This window comes from Agelaius tricolor, unplaced genomic scaffold (genome assembly GCF_023055355.1).
Source record: "Agelaius tricolor isolate 1412-34295 unplaced genomic scaffold, bAgeTri1.0.p SCAF_35, whole genome shotgun sequence".
In the NCBI taxonomy this organism is placed as follows: domain Eukaryota; kingdom Metazoa; phylum Chordata; class Aves; order Passeriformes; family Icteridae; genus Agelaius; species Agelaius tricolor.
This window is the reverse complement of record NW_027269295.1, coordinates 4,451,587-4,463,680: the sequence shown is the minus strand read 5'-3', so window position 1 is coordinate 4,463,680 and position 12,094 is coordinate 4,451,587. Positions and strand designations below refer to the sequence as shown.

Below are 12,094 nucleotides of genomic sequence, written 5' to 3'. Positions count from 1 at the left end.
CCCCAAACTATATGAAGTCCCAGGCAACAGGAGCAGCCCTGCTCAAGAGCTAAGCCAGCACAGCTGAGCTCAGTCTTTCTGTTTTGGATCAGGTCACTCCAGAAACAGAAGCAGCAAGAGCCAGGCTGGGACTGGCTGTATGAGGAACCATCACTTACATCCTCCTCCCATATCTACAGAGGAACAGCCACCCACACCTCAGCAGCAGCAAGGCTTTTTTAGCCACCCAACAGGTACTTGAGCTTCTCTGGAAACAGCATCTTCAGATCACAGCCCAGCACCATTGTCAGAATGAACAGCTGAGGCAGGAGTGTCATTCTAGAGGCTTTAGAGCAAATACAGGAGAGCAGAGCACATCTCTGTAGCACTGCAGGTTGCACACACTGGAAAAAGCAACTCAGAGCAGAGAGCAGCCACCCAGCCCTGGGTGCTGAGGGGATCTACACCCACAGCTGGGCATGGGCTGAGCAGGATTGGGCCAGAAGGACACCAGGGCAACACAAGAGTGACCAGGAGCACAAAGTCCTTCCCTGGTTGGACAGGAGCAGAGCAGGTAGGACTGGGCAGAAGCAAGCCCTGACTGGGTGCTGGGGACAAGCTGAGACCTCAGGCAAGTTGGTGGGGAGTGCACTCCTCCTCTGCTCCCCAGAGACCTCTTTCTCATGTGTCTTCCTCATGGATGAACCTTTTTTTCCCCAGTCCAAAGTGTCCCTCATGCTGAGCCCTCCTTTCCCTGAGAGCCCACACAGATGATGGTCCTGCTCCAGGACTGATGCTCCAGGGTTTGGGATCTGGGACCCAGGGCATCAGATCTGCAGGGAGGCTGCAGAGCAGCCATGGATCTCCAGCAGCCCACAATGCCCAGTGCTTCAGATCAATTCCCTTTCAGCCTGGAGCCAAACCAGGATGCAGCTCCAGCTCTTCAACAGCAAAAAGCTGAATTAGTTGAAGTCATGGTGCCAGCTGTGTATTTAAACAGGAATTACATAGGGATTCTGCTGTGGTAATGCAGCAGGTGCTGGCAGTGCTGCTGAGACAGATGAGGAAGGAAGGGCAGTGGGCTGGACCTAGGAGAGGTCAGGGAACAGGGGGGCTCCTGATTCCTGTCCTGCTCAGATGTGGGAAAGGTACCCCAGCAGTCAGCCAGCCCATAGCACCTTGCTACTTTGAGCTCCCTGGCTTCTGCTGAGCTTTGGCCACCATAAATCTTCGGTCTGGGAAAGCAAAACATCACAGGGAGTGAGTACTCACAGCCACTGACTCCTGCCTGACATGCCCTGGCCATGAGCTGGGATCCTTTGGCATAAGGCCCTGACCAAACACAGGCATCAAAGGTGGTGCCCATGCCAAACTGCAGCCTCTGGAAAGAAGATATTTGAGAAGTGATTGTGAATTTGCAGTCTCCCAAAGCAGGCTAGCAGCTGGATCTTCTGGATGAATAAAATCCTGCCAAAAATTAAGATCTGCCTCTGCAAAGCTGAAACAGCAAACTTGTTTGTCTTTCCTCCTTCCCCTCACAACCACGTTGTTTTAAACATTTACAGAGACCTTTAGACTGTTTAAATAATGATTGGGGTGGAAGGGGGTTGTTTCCAGTTTTTTTGCCAGCTGCTCCAAGTCAGCAGCACTTCACATGCAACTTCTGGAAAACCAGGTGCTGTGGTTTGTGACAGTGCCACCCATGCTATCCTGGCTCCCCCTGCCTCACCTTGCCTGCCCCACAGCTGCTCCAGCAGAAGGGACCCCCATGACCCCCCTAAACCAGAAGAAGAGGTTACCCTGAGACCTGCTGCAGCAGTTCCCTCCTCTGCAGCGTGCTGGGTTTGTGGGATAAAGGGGGTGCGTGTCCAGCTCCCCACACACCCCCCGAGCCCCCAGCAGCGCTTCCCAGGCAGCCGCGGTGGGGCTGACCTTGGGAGGAGAGGTGGAGGAGGATGCCGGAGCAGCTGAGCGCTCCCATCGCCGAGCACAGGCGCTACGGAAGATTAGCGTCTCCCGCGGAGCGTGTTCGCCCGCCCACCTCCTTCAGCAGCGAGGAGATGACAGCTGAGCAAGGAGAGGAGAGCACTCGAGAGGTGCAGGGGGAGACGGCTAAAGACGCACCGACCTTGCAGCAACAGCACCGCAGCGGTGTGGTGGTGGTGGCTCGATCAGAGGGAAAGGCGTGTGAGCCGCTCTCCCCTGCAGGCAGGTCTCCAGGAATCCGGGGGCTGTGCTGGGCTGACTGAGCTTTATTTGCAACCTGTGGGGAAAGGGAGTGAGGGAGGCTGTCCAGGAGAGCTGGAGGCTTTCTGCAGGATGTTTGGATTGAGTGAAAGGACAGAGAAGTGAATATGAGACATGCTGTGGAAGCAGGATGTGGGATAGAGAAAATGTTTATACAGTCAAACTCAGGCTAATCCATGGGAGGCTTTAGAGACCATAAAAGCCATCTGCAAGTGGATGGATCACATTCTGGAGGAAAACAATGGTTTAAAACAACACTAGCCTCTTTGATCTACTCTGAAGAAATCACACTTGTGAGCCTGAAGACAGGGCTAGGATAAGTAGATCCATGAGTTCTGCCCTTGCAGTGAGGGTTGACAGCAAAGGCCATTTATGGTCTCTGCCTGTACAGGAACTTGGGGCCACCAAACAAAACCACCAGGAGCCAGACGTGGAGCAAACAAAAGGAAGCTGGTCCCTGTCCTCCCCACAGGAGGGAATGGTTGTTACAGATTCACTGAGCAAGTTCATGGAAAACAAAGTTACTGAAATCTCTGTTCCAGGGCAGACTCTTCAGCAGGTGCTGACCTCCAGCTCTCAGAACCTGCACCCCTCAAGTGGCTGGTGGCTGCAAAGGTGCTGGGAGATGTACTGTGAGTAATCACTGCTCCTGCATTCCCTAGGCATTCATTTTGGACATGAATTGGAAAAATGACATGAGTCTGGGTGGCCCTTGGTCTGATGCCCTGCAGCAGGGCTCCTTCAAGCAGATGTCACTGGGAAACTTCTCAAGAAACCTTTTTACAGGCAGCAGGAGGAATAACCATTGTCCTTTAACCAGCTGTCCTCTGTCATCTTGAAAATCCTCAGCTTACCTTCAGACTTGGTCAAATTAGGCATTTGGCCTGCTTTCCCTGCACAAGGGCAAGAAAAATTAACCAAAAGGTCTGAAATAATGTGACCTTTCATCATTTAAACATGTTTTTTCCCATTAAGCAATGAAAGCAGCAGAGATGCTGTTCTCAAAAGTACCTCAAAACAATTATCTCCTTCCTCTGGAATAAATGGTGGGAAGCAAGAGGTGAGCTGGAGATATGTCATTTGCAATTCTCCATTTTCCATCTGCAGCAGGAAGAAATGTTGATTTGCATTGTGCTCTGACACAACTACTTGACCTCAGTGCAGCTTATGCTAATTACTTGCAAGAAAATGTTGTTTGCTCTGTGTGTGCCCAGCATATTTCTGGTATCTGAGCCTGATAGATGAAATATTGCTTAGAGCACAGTGCAGATGGGGAGGGCTGAACCAATGGCCAAGTAATCCAAGCAAACAGAAATACTGATAAAGAAGGCCTGAGAAGTTTCTCATTAATATTACCTGGGTATTTTTGTACCAACTCACTCCCTTTCTGCTTACTAAGCAGTAATTGCTCATGCTGACACAGAAAATAGAGAGAGGATCCATCTCTTTGCCCAAAGCAAGGACAACTCTCCTTTCCTTGCTCCTCTAACTTGGCCTAAAAGGAAATCTCTCTCCTGGTCTCAGCAGCTTTACAATGTTAAAGTTTTCCTGCTGCCTTTGGGAGCATTTGTGTAGCTGTACACATCTCCTATCTCTGGGTATGCTCAGAGGGTGTATATTTCAATTAAACATGCTCATCCATGAAGAAGCTGGATTCCTCCTGCTACTGTTCAACAAACGCATCAGTCTGGCCCCAGGATTTATCTGTGCATGCACTGCTATTGGAACATTTTGTGTGTGTTCTCTGCTCTGGTTGCTCCTCCAAGGAGCTGGGAACAGAATCTGGCTGGCTCTGACAAGATGGTCACTTTGCCTGGCTAGGACACAGACCTGAAGGATCAAAAGTGTTGATTGGCTTGACTCCACCCCGCTGACACAATCTCTTCAAGATCCATTCTGTGTTGCACTCAAAAAACAGTACCTTGAGACTGGCTTTATTGCACTGTGCCCAAAAGTCAGGTGAGAAACAGGGGGAGAAGCAGGAGGAACAGCTGAGTGGCCAGAGCTGCAGTTTCTTCTGCATCATCAGGAGAAAGGGCAACATTTTCTCTTCTCAACCTGCAGAATCCATCCCAGAGAAGCCATCCCTTGTTTGCACAGATATTCTGTAGGCATAAAGCTCTTGTTATTCAGTGCACAGGCCTCCAGTTACAGCAGAGCCTTCCTGAGCCTGCTGAAGTTCTACATAAGCACACGAGACATGCTGAGAAATGGGCTTAGGTTTAAACGTGTATTTAATATTAAATGAAGGCTTAAGAGCTTTGCTGCCAGGAGCAGGGAAGGATGTTTTGTTTGCAGTGTGCCTTGTCCTGTGTGGGTAGACATTGCTTGTCTGCTGCTGAGCTCCAAAGAGCCTTTCTGCCATTTCAGGGGGCTGATTTGAAGCAACTGACACCAGGATTTAGGACCTTGTGGCAGGCTTTTTTTTTTTTTTTTTTAATAGTGTAGATCTTTTCTATTGGAAATCTGGCACCTGAAATACCAGCAAGCAATCTCCAGCCTTACCCAAAGGGACTGCATTTTGTTGGGCACCCAGCATTTCTGACAGAAACAAGCATCCATCCCTGCACTCAGCATCTCCTTGTGCTCTGTGCACTGCAGCCTGGTGGGGGGCTGGGGTCTGCCAGGGGGGAACTGCCTTCAATGGGTTCAAACACCCTGGCCAGATGTCAAAGATAACCACAGCAAAGCATCTCTGAAGCCCCAGATGTTTTGTTTCTCCAGGCTTTGTGGAGCCCTGTCTGCAGGGTGGGACCAGGGCAGGCAGAGGGGAAATCAGGAGGAAATCAAATTACTGTCAATAAGCATGGAGAGTTTCTCCCTCGAGGGATTTACAGGCAGCTAAGAGAAGAAATGGGTGGAAAACTGAGTGATGACCTTGTCCTTCAATCTGAGCACGGGATCAAAGCCCAGCCAAAGATGGAGTGGCTCTGTCATTGATTTCCATTTGTTTTTCCATCCTTCCCTCCTCTGTCAGATACTGATCTCCCATATGATTTATGGGAGGAAACAATCCCCTCCAAATCCTCTGCAGGGAAATAGAGAGCAGCCCCCAAAAGTTCATGTGTAGAAGATCCACGTGCCCTTTTCATAGCTTTCCTTACTTGTTCAACATTTCAGAGACTGAAGCAAGAAAATACCATAACTGATGGGGATTGGCCAGGGAAAATCTATCAAATTATGTCCAAACTGCCCTTGGGAGCAGCACTGCAGCTGCCTGAGGAAGGACAGTGTGTTCAAACAAACCCTCAGACCAGGCTGTAACTTCCTCCACATCTCAGAAGGTTCTCAGAGCCTCAGAGAAGCCACCACATCCTGGTGACCTCGGGGAGGCTCTGCCTTATCCTGCAGCTCCCGGTGAAGGTTCCATGCCGGAGATCTGTGGGTCATGGTCGCCCTCTAAAGGGAAGAGCTGAGAAAATTCCATTAATTCCCACCCAGGCAAAGCTGCAGAGAATTAGGAAAGCGTGGGCATGGGCAAGGCAAGGGCTATCCCTCTTCACTCAGAGTCTTTGTTCTGACTCCAAGATATCCTTGGAAACATTATCTGTGCACTGCAAACATGAATTATTGCATCCAATCGATGGCTCACTTAGCTCATGCTGTTCTCCTGAGTTTTAATTGTTGAGTCCATTCATTATTTGGTACCTGGCAGAGCTTATCCTTTTATAGGCACACACGGGCTCTGTGGGCTGAGCAGCTTCCACCCAAAAATCAAGATAGTGGCAAATCCCTCAGCACATCCAAGTTACATCTTCTCTCCTTCTGAGATCTGAACTCTGCTTAAGGGGGATTTTAGTTGTTTTATTTTTTAAAACTTGCCTCCCTTGGGGCCTTGAAGGGCTAATTCTAATTGAATTAGATGGGTTATATTTGCTTATTTAGGAAGCTGAAAGCAGACAGGCAGATTGCCAGCCAAATCTTCATGGAGCAAAGGCTGCTTCATCAAAGGCTGTGTTAATTACTGCTGTTCTCTACCATCATCTGCCTTCCTGCCAGGCCAAACACTCAATCCACAGGCTCCTGTGGGGCAGGGAGACTCCTGTGTGCTCATGTCAGAGCCCAGGACTCTCTGCAGGCTGCTCTTCCCAGCCAGGACAGCCTTTGGGGTTTCATTTTTTGGGGGCACAGAGGGCTGGGGAACACCACAGCCAGCTGCTGGTGTTGGGAGCAGCTTATTTATTTACAACAGCACATTGGTATCTCCCTACAGCCTTGCAATTTTTTTAAAGCCTCCTGCAACCTGTTGACTGTTGCCACATTTCTCCTCACGGAGAAAAGCAAAGCACAATTGTTCTCAAGGATTTCTGAGATTCACATTCTCTGAACCCAACAGAAAGGGAAAACACAATTCTTATCACGTGCTGTGCCTGTGTTGTGCCAAAGTAGAATGCAATATGGAGATTGTTTATCCAAAGTGAGGATGTTTTGTTTCCTTGGCCTATCAGGGCCAGGAGTGTGTTTGTGTGTGTGTGTGTGTGTGTGTGGATTGTCGGGTGAGAATCACAAGATTCAGTGCAGTGTGAGCAGGTGTGTGCAGAGTGAGTGCTTGGCAGATTCAGTTTAGATGAAATACACATAGTATAGTATAATAAAGTAATTCATTATCTTTCTGATATCAATAGAATCAGATGTATCATTCTCTCCCCTTCATTGGAGTTGCCTTTGATTTACAATAGTAGACTTTTAAATGAAACTTTAAGGAACAGCATGGGCCATTTTGGAGAGCAAAGGCAATGTGGGAATTTAGCAACTGTCCGTGAGCCCACCTCTGATCCAAACACCCCAGGGGACCAGGAATCCTGCGATTCCCAGACATTTCAGGGGTGGCACTGGGGTTGGATTCTGTACTCACACTTGGCTGCTTTCAGATTCTGGTTTGTTGTCTCTCCATTCCCATTCAATCGAGCTCTGTATCACAAGGATGGATAAGCCTTTGGGGCAAGAATGTAGATATTATTTTTATGTTTCTTCTCCTCGGTTCTGTTTGCACTTTGTTAATGTTCACACAGACTTCATATACAAGCTAAATAGAGTCATCCATAGTTTCATGTATAATTTCATGTATAGTTTCATGTATAAGCTAAATAGGATCCTGTCAGGTTTTAACAGCAAAGGACAATCAAAGCACATCCTGGAATCATTGCACATTCAAAGCGTGGCACACACATTTACTAACTAATCTCTGACTAATCCCTGATGTCCAGCTAATTAGCCCTTCCTCCATGAGCTAATGCATGTTCAGCCTTTTGAAGCATTTGGCCGACTAAGAACAATTATACGTGTCTCCCTAATGAACAGGAGACATGAAGAATTAATAAATAATTAGTAAATACCATTAAGGAGTGGGATAAGGGGGGGCAGGAGCGCTCTTTACTCCTGAGGGACGGGACTACACTTCCCGTCAGCCCCCGCGCTCCTCAGGGGGCCGGGCTACAGTTCCCATGCGCCCTCACGGCCCAGGACTACAGTTCCCATGAGCCCCCGCGGCCGCTCCTCTTCCCCGCGGGTTCTGAGCCAGCATGGCGGCGGAGCTGCGTGTGGTGAGTGGGCCCGGCCACCATCGGCCGTCATCCGCGGGCACGGCGGCCTCGAGGGGCGCGGGGACGGCCGGACGGTGTGCGGGGAACTCCCGTACGCTGCCGGAACCGCCCGTAGCGCTGCGGCGAGGGCTTGAGGGCTGCATGGGGGGGGCGGGATAGTGGCCCCTCTCCCCGCCATGGTGGACGGAGAGAGCAAGGCCAGGGGGCTCTGGGCCCGGCGGGCTCCGGCCCTGCCGTGACGGGGCTGCACCAGGAACCGCGGGCTGGCCCGAGCCATGCTCAGCGTTTTATGGGCAGCGGGTTCGGCTCAGCCGGGGCTGTCTCCCAGCGCCCGAGGCGGGGGTTCAGCGGGCCGGGGAGCCGCGTGTACCCGCAGACATCGGTGCTACCCGGGTGAGGAGCGTGACAGCCACGAGGGCAAGAACAGATCTGCGATTTGGATGGTCCTCTACTCTTTAGCTGTTCTGGAAGCTGAGCTAGTGATGATGATAAAAGTTATCCCTGTCTGAATTTGATATTTCTTCTGTGGAAGTGTAACTCTGAGGCTCAGTGTTAGAGACACAAAGGTAAAGGAGTGATTTGGTACCTGAACTAATTCTGTCCCCATTCTCGGTTTCAGAGCATGACACCGTGTCAAGAAGGGGTGAAATCACTCCGCTGGCTGGGGAACTGATTTACCCACAGTGCACCTTCACAATGGTGAGAAACAGTAGCATCTGTCTTGGCATAGTCTGGTTTTCTTTTTCTCCTCGAGGGGGGTTATGGAAGAAAGACTGGCACTGCTGTCTCAAATTATACCCTCCTGAATTCCTGGGGCTCCTGGGAGGGGATATAAAAGCCCAACGGCTTGATGAATGTAATTAAGCCATTAAAGGCTGTAGCTTTGTCACAGCTGCCACCTGAGTGTGCTGCCCTTTGCTGGCACAGAGCACAAGCTGAAAAGCAGCATAGATTGAATGGGAATTCTACTGGTGTTGGTGCCCAGCAGAGCACCTGCTTGTCAGCGTGGTCAGAGATGAGCCAGAGTAGAAGGGTGGGAGGTAGGAGGGATTGGATGACAGCCCATTATGGAGACACTTGACACAGCTCATCTCATAACTGTATCTGTCACAAAAATAGACCTAGTGACAGAATAATTGCTCTGTTTGGCTGCCTGGAGGTGCTCTGGGACAGTTTCAAACTTGCATCAGGTTGCTGGGGGTGGGGAGGTGCAGCTCACCTGCCCCAAAGGGTCACCCTGTGAAGGACACACCCTGAGGAATCTTTCACCTGAGGGGATGTGGCTGTCCTAGGTCTGATGAATGCATTTCTTAAGATAAACCCATAGGCAAATTACACCTTGGATGGATGGAATATTCTTGTGTGCAGGGAAGAAATTAGACTGGGAAGTTTCTGGAAGATGAGGAGAATGTCAGATTGAAACAGCTTAAAAGGGTTCAAACCACCAATATCTCAGAGCTTCCCTAAGCAAGGCTTTAAATAGCATCCACCTCCCAAAGTTTCTTGTCTGTGAATGAGACAGCCCCCTGGAAAACATGCTCCTCTGTGTCTTGAGGGACAGGTTTCTGCTCTCTTAAGTTTGTGAGACAAAAGTTGCCTATCTTTGAATGGAGAATTTCTGTCTAATTCCTGCTCTGTCATCCAGGGCTGGGTTGTTTTTTTTCTCAGGAAAGGTGAGGAAAAGAAAATCGACTTTATTTATAAAGTACTTTTGCTAACAGTGTTCATTGCAACTTGTATTTAGGAGGAAATGGTCCTGCAGACTCCTGGGGCTGCTGTTACCCAAGGACAGCTTTGGCAGAGGGCATCTGCTGTGTTTGGCTTCAGGCTGGTAAGAGAATTGAATTCTTCAGTGTTGTGTGTTGTTTGGTTTTAATTCATTAATTACATGCCAGGCCTGCAGAGCCTAATCTCTGAAGGTTTACCAGGAAAAATCCCAGGGAGAACAGCTGTGGATCTGTACTGTGTGTGGTTTTGGGGAGCACAAGGGGTTTGTGTAGCCAGGGACAGACACTGAGCCTGTGATGTGCTGTTATCCCTGTCTGATACTCACCTTGAGGAGGAAAATGTCCACTGAGGCTCAGATGCTTCCCTCAGTGGGTCCCCTGCCCCTTGCAAAGAGTCCACAGGTGTGAGTGGCACCAGTGTGACAGAATCTGTCCCCTTAGGTGTGAGTGGCACCAGTGTGACAGAATCTGTCCCCTTAGGTGTGAGTGGCACCAGTGTGACAGAATCTGTCCCCTGTCCTGCCACCCTGGGCCGTGTGACAGCAGCCAGGTGCAGTCCCAGGCACAGCTGCAGCGCTGCTGTTGTCATAGCACAGTTTAGAGCTGCAAAGAGCTTTCAAGTTCCTTGTGCAAACATTGACAAGTTGAAGGGCAGATAAGAAATGCATTTTTTATCTTCCCTGATGTACAGTCACTGAACACACAGGCTGGAACAGCACTTTGTCTTGGGCAGCTGACAGCTGCCTTCTGCTAAATGATTTTACGCTTTATTGAACAGAATTTGGTTTTTGTTTGCAGAAGGTCAATAACAGCTTCTGACAGGCCAGCAGAGCTGGTGACAGGGACTGTCATCAGGACTGTGAAAGGGGAGGGAATGGCACCACAAATCAGGCATCTGGGTGCTCTGACAGCACAAATCAGACATTGGGGTGCTCTGACAGCACAGCTGTCTCCCAGACAGCATCAGGCACTGGGACAAGCACCTGGAGCTTTTGACTTCCAAGGGAAAAGAAAGTGGAGAGGCAGCCTGATGATAAATGGGAGTGTAAACAAGTAAAAGCTACTCAGTGCTTTGAGATCAGAAGGGCAGGGATTGTTTCAGAATGGACTTTTTTAGGAAAACAGTTACAGCCTTGGTTTGTGGTTTCTCACAGATCTAGAAGGAAGATTGTTCTGGACTGGATGTCACAAATGACTGCTGATATCTGATATGTCATGTGAAATGGCCACTTGTGTGTAGCCACAAGCTCCTCCTCACTGCTCAGTGGTTGCTGCAGCCACACCAAGGGTAAGGGACCACTAAAACCAAAAAGGATTTGGGTACCAGTGCCATTGGCCTGGGTGGGAGCAAGGTTTTGTCTGCTGAGACCTGTAGTCCAGATTAAATAGTGCAAATCAGGACCTTTTCAGCTGTTCTGATACTGTTGTTTTTTGTTTGTTTTTTTTCCACCAGGACCTGATCTACAGTTGGCTGGAGGAAAAAGTGGTTCCCTGCTTTCTCCTGTTCCAGAATAAAATAAGTTGTGGAAAATCTTATGAGGCGAAGTTGCATTTTATTTGGTTATTTCTATAAAGGTTGGAGTCCATGCTCTTAAAGGTGTTTTCTAGCTGTAATGATTCTGATTCTTCTTAGACAGAAATGGTTTTGTGCAGGTATGAAGGATTTTGGATTAAAACCCTTCCTGCAATGGCACTTGTGAGCTTACCCTTCATAGCAAACCTGATAACACAAAGACTTCAATGTCTGCACTTTCTGTCCCAGAAATAATTCATGGGAACAGTGTGACAAAACCAGCTTATGGCTCAGGTCTGGTGCCAAGTGGTTCTTGTGGTGTGCTTGGGAATACAGTCATGATTAAGTCCTTAAAATGGAGTTAACTCCAGCTCCACCCTTGGCTGGGAATGTCCCTTTTTGAGAGAGGAAAGGAAGGTTGTGGTTCCCAGTGTTTGGTTCCTGGTGTGCCTGTGAGCTGGATGATTCCAGGCAGGATTGCAGCACCATGGCAGCACCATCCTGCTCGTCCTACCCTGAGTGTCACAGTGCTGCTGATGTCACCTGAGGCTTGGCCAGAGCTGGTTTGAGGAGGTTTCAGGGTGTCTTGGGCAGGAGATGTGAGGATCAGGCTCATTCGTGTCACCTGAGGTTTTGCTGAGTGTTTGGGAACACAAAACAGGCCTGACAGGCTGCTGTGGTACCAGCCTAGGGTGGCTCTGATGGGAACAAAGGTTTATTTGAGACGTGGGAACACAAGATGGGCCCCAGGCTAGAGATTACATCTGGAACAGGCTTGGAGCCTAACCTGAGTCTGAACCAGCTGGAAGCAGCCTGCTGGAGCTTCAGGGGGTTTGGAGGTTCCCTGGCTCAGGGCCAGGGTATCTTTTGCCATCTCTGTGCACCAACCTTGTACAGTAAACAGCATTCCAAGTGGAAAAGGGCTGTGCTAAGAGCTAAAAGTCTTGAGTCTCCATGATTTAAACTGGTTTCAATCCCTGTCTGCCTCTGGAGCTGCTCCCCAGTTGAAATCTCTACTCCCTATTACTGGTCCTCTGCTGTGGGAGTTAAAGGGGGGGGTCTCACCCCACCCAGTTCATCAAAAG

The 12,094-nt window shown here is 49.4% G+C and overlaps 1 long non-coding RNA gene and 1 other non-coding gene across 2 annotated transcripts; both read left to right on the top strand.

The window, feature by feature from the left end:
- Positions 1 to 7,690: 7,690 nt before the first annotated feature.
- On the top strand, positions 7,691 to 11,032 carry LOC139602642 (uncharacterized). Its single transcript, XR_011683335.1, has 5 exons — positions 7,691 to 7,769; positions 8,389 to 8,468; positions 9,514 to 9,600; positions 10,651 to 10,784; positions 10,950 to 11,032. It is a non-coding gene; the product is annotated as an uncharacterized lncRNA (long non-coding RNA).
- LOC139602797 (small nucleolar RNA R38) lies at positions 8,242 to 8,318 on the top strand. The gene has a single exon (XR_011683434.1). It is a non-coding gene; the product is annotated as a small nucleolar RNA R38 (small nucleolar RNA).
- Positions 11,033 to 12,094: the final 1,062 nt, after the last annotated feature.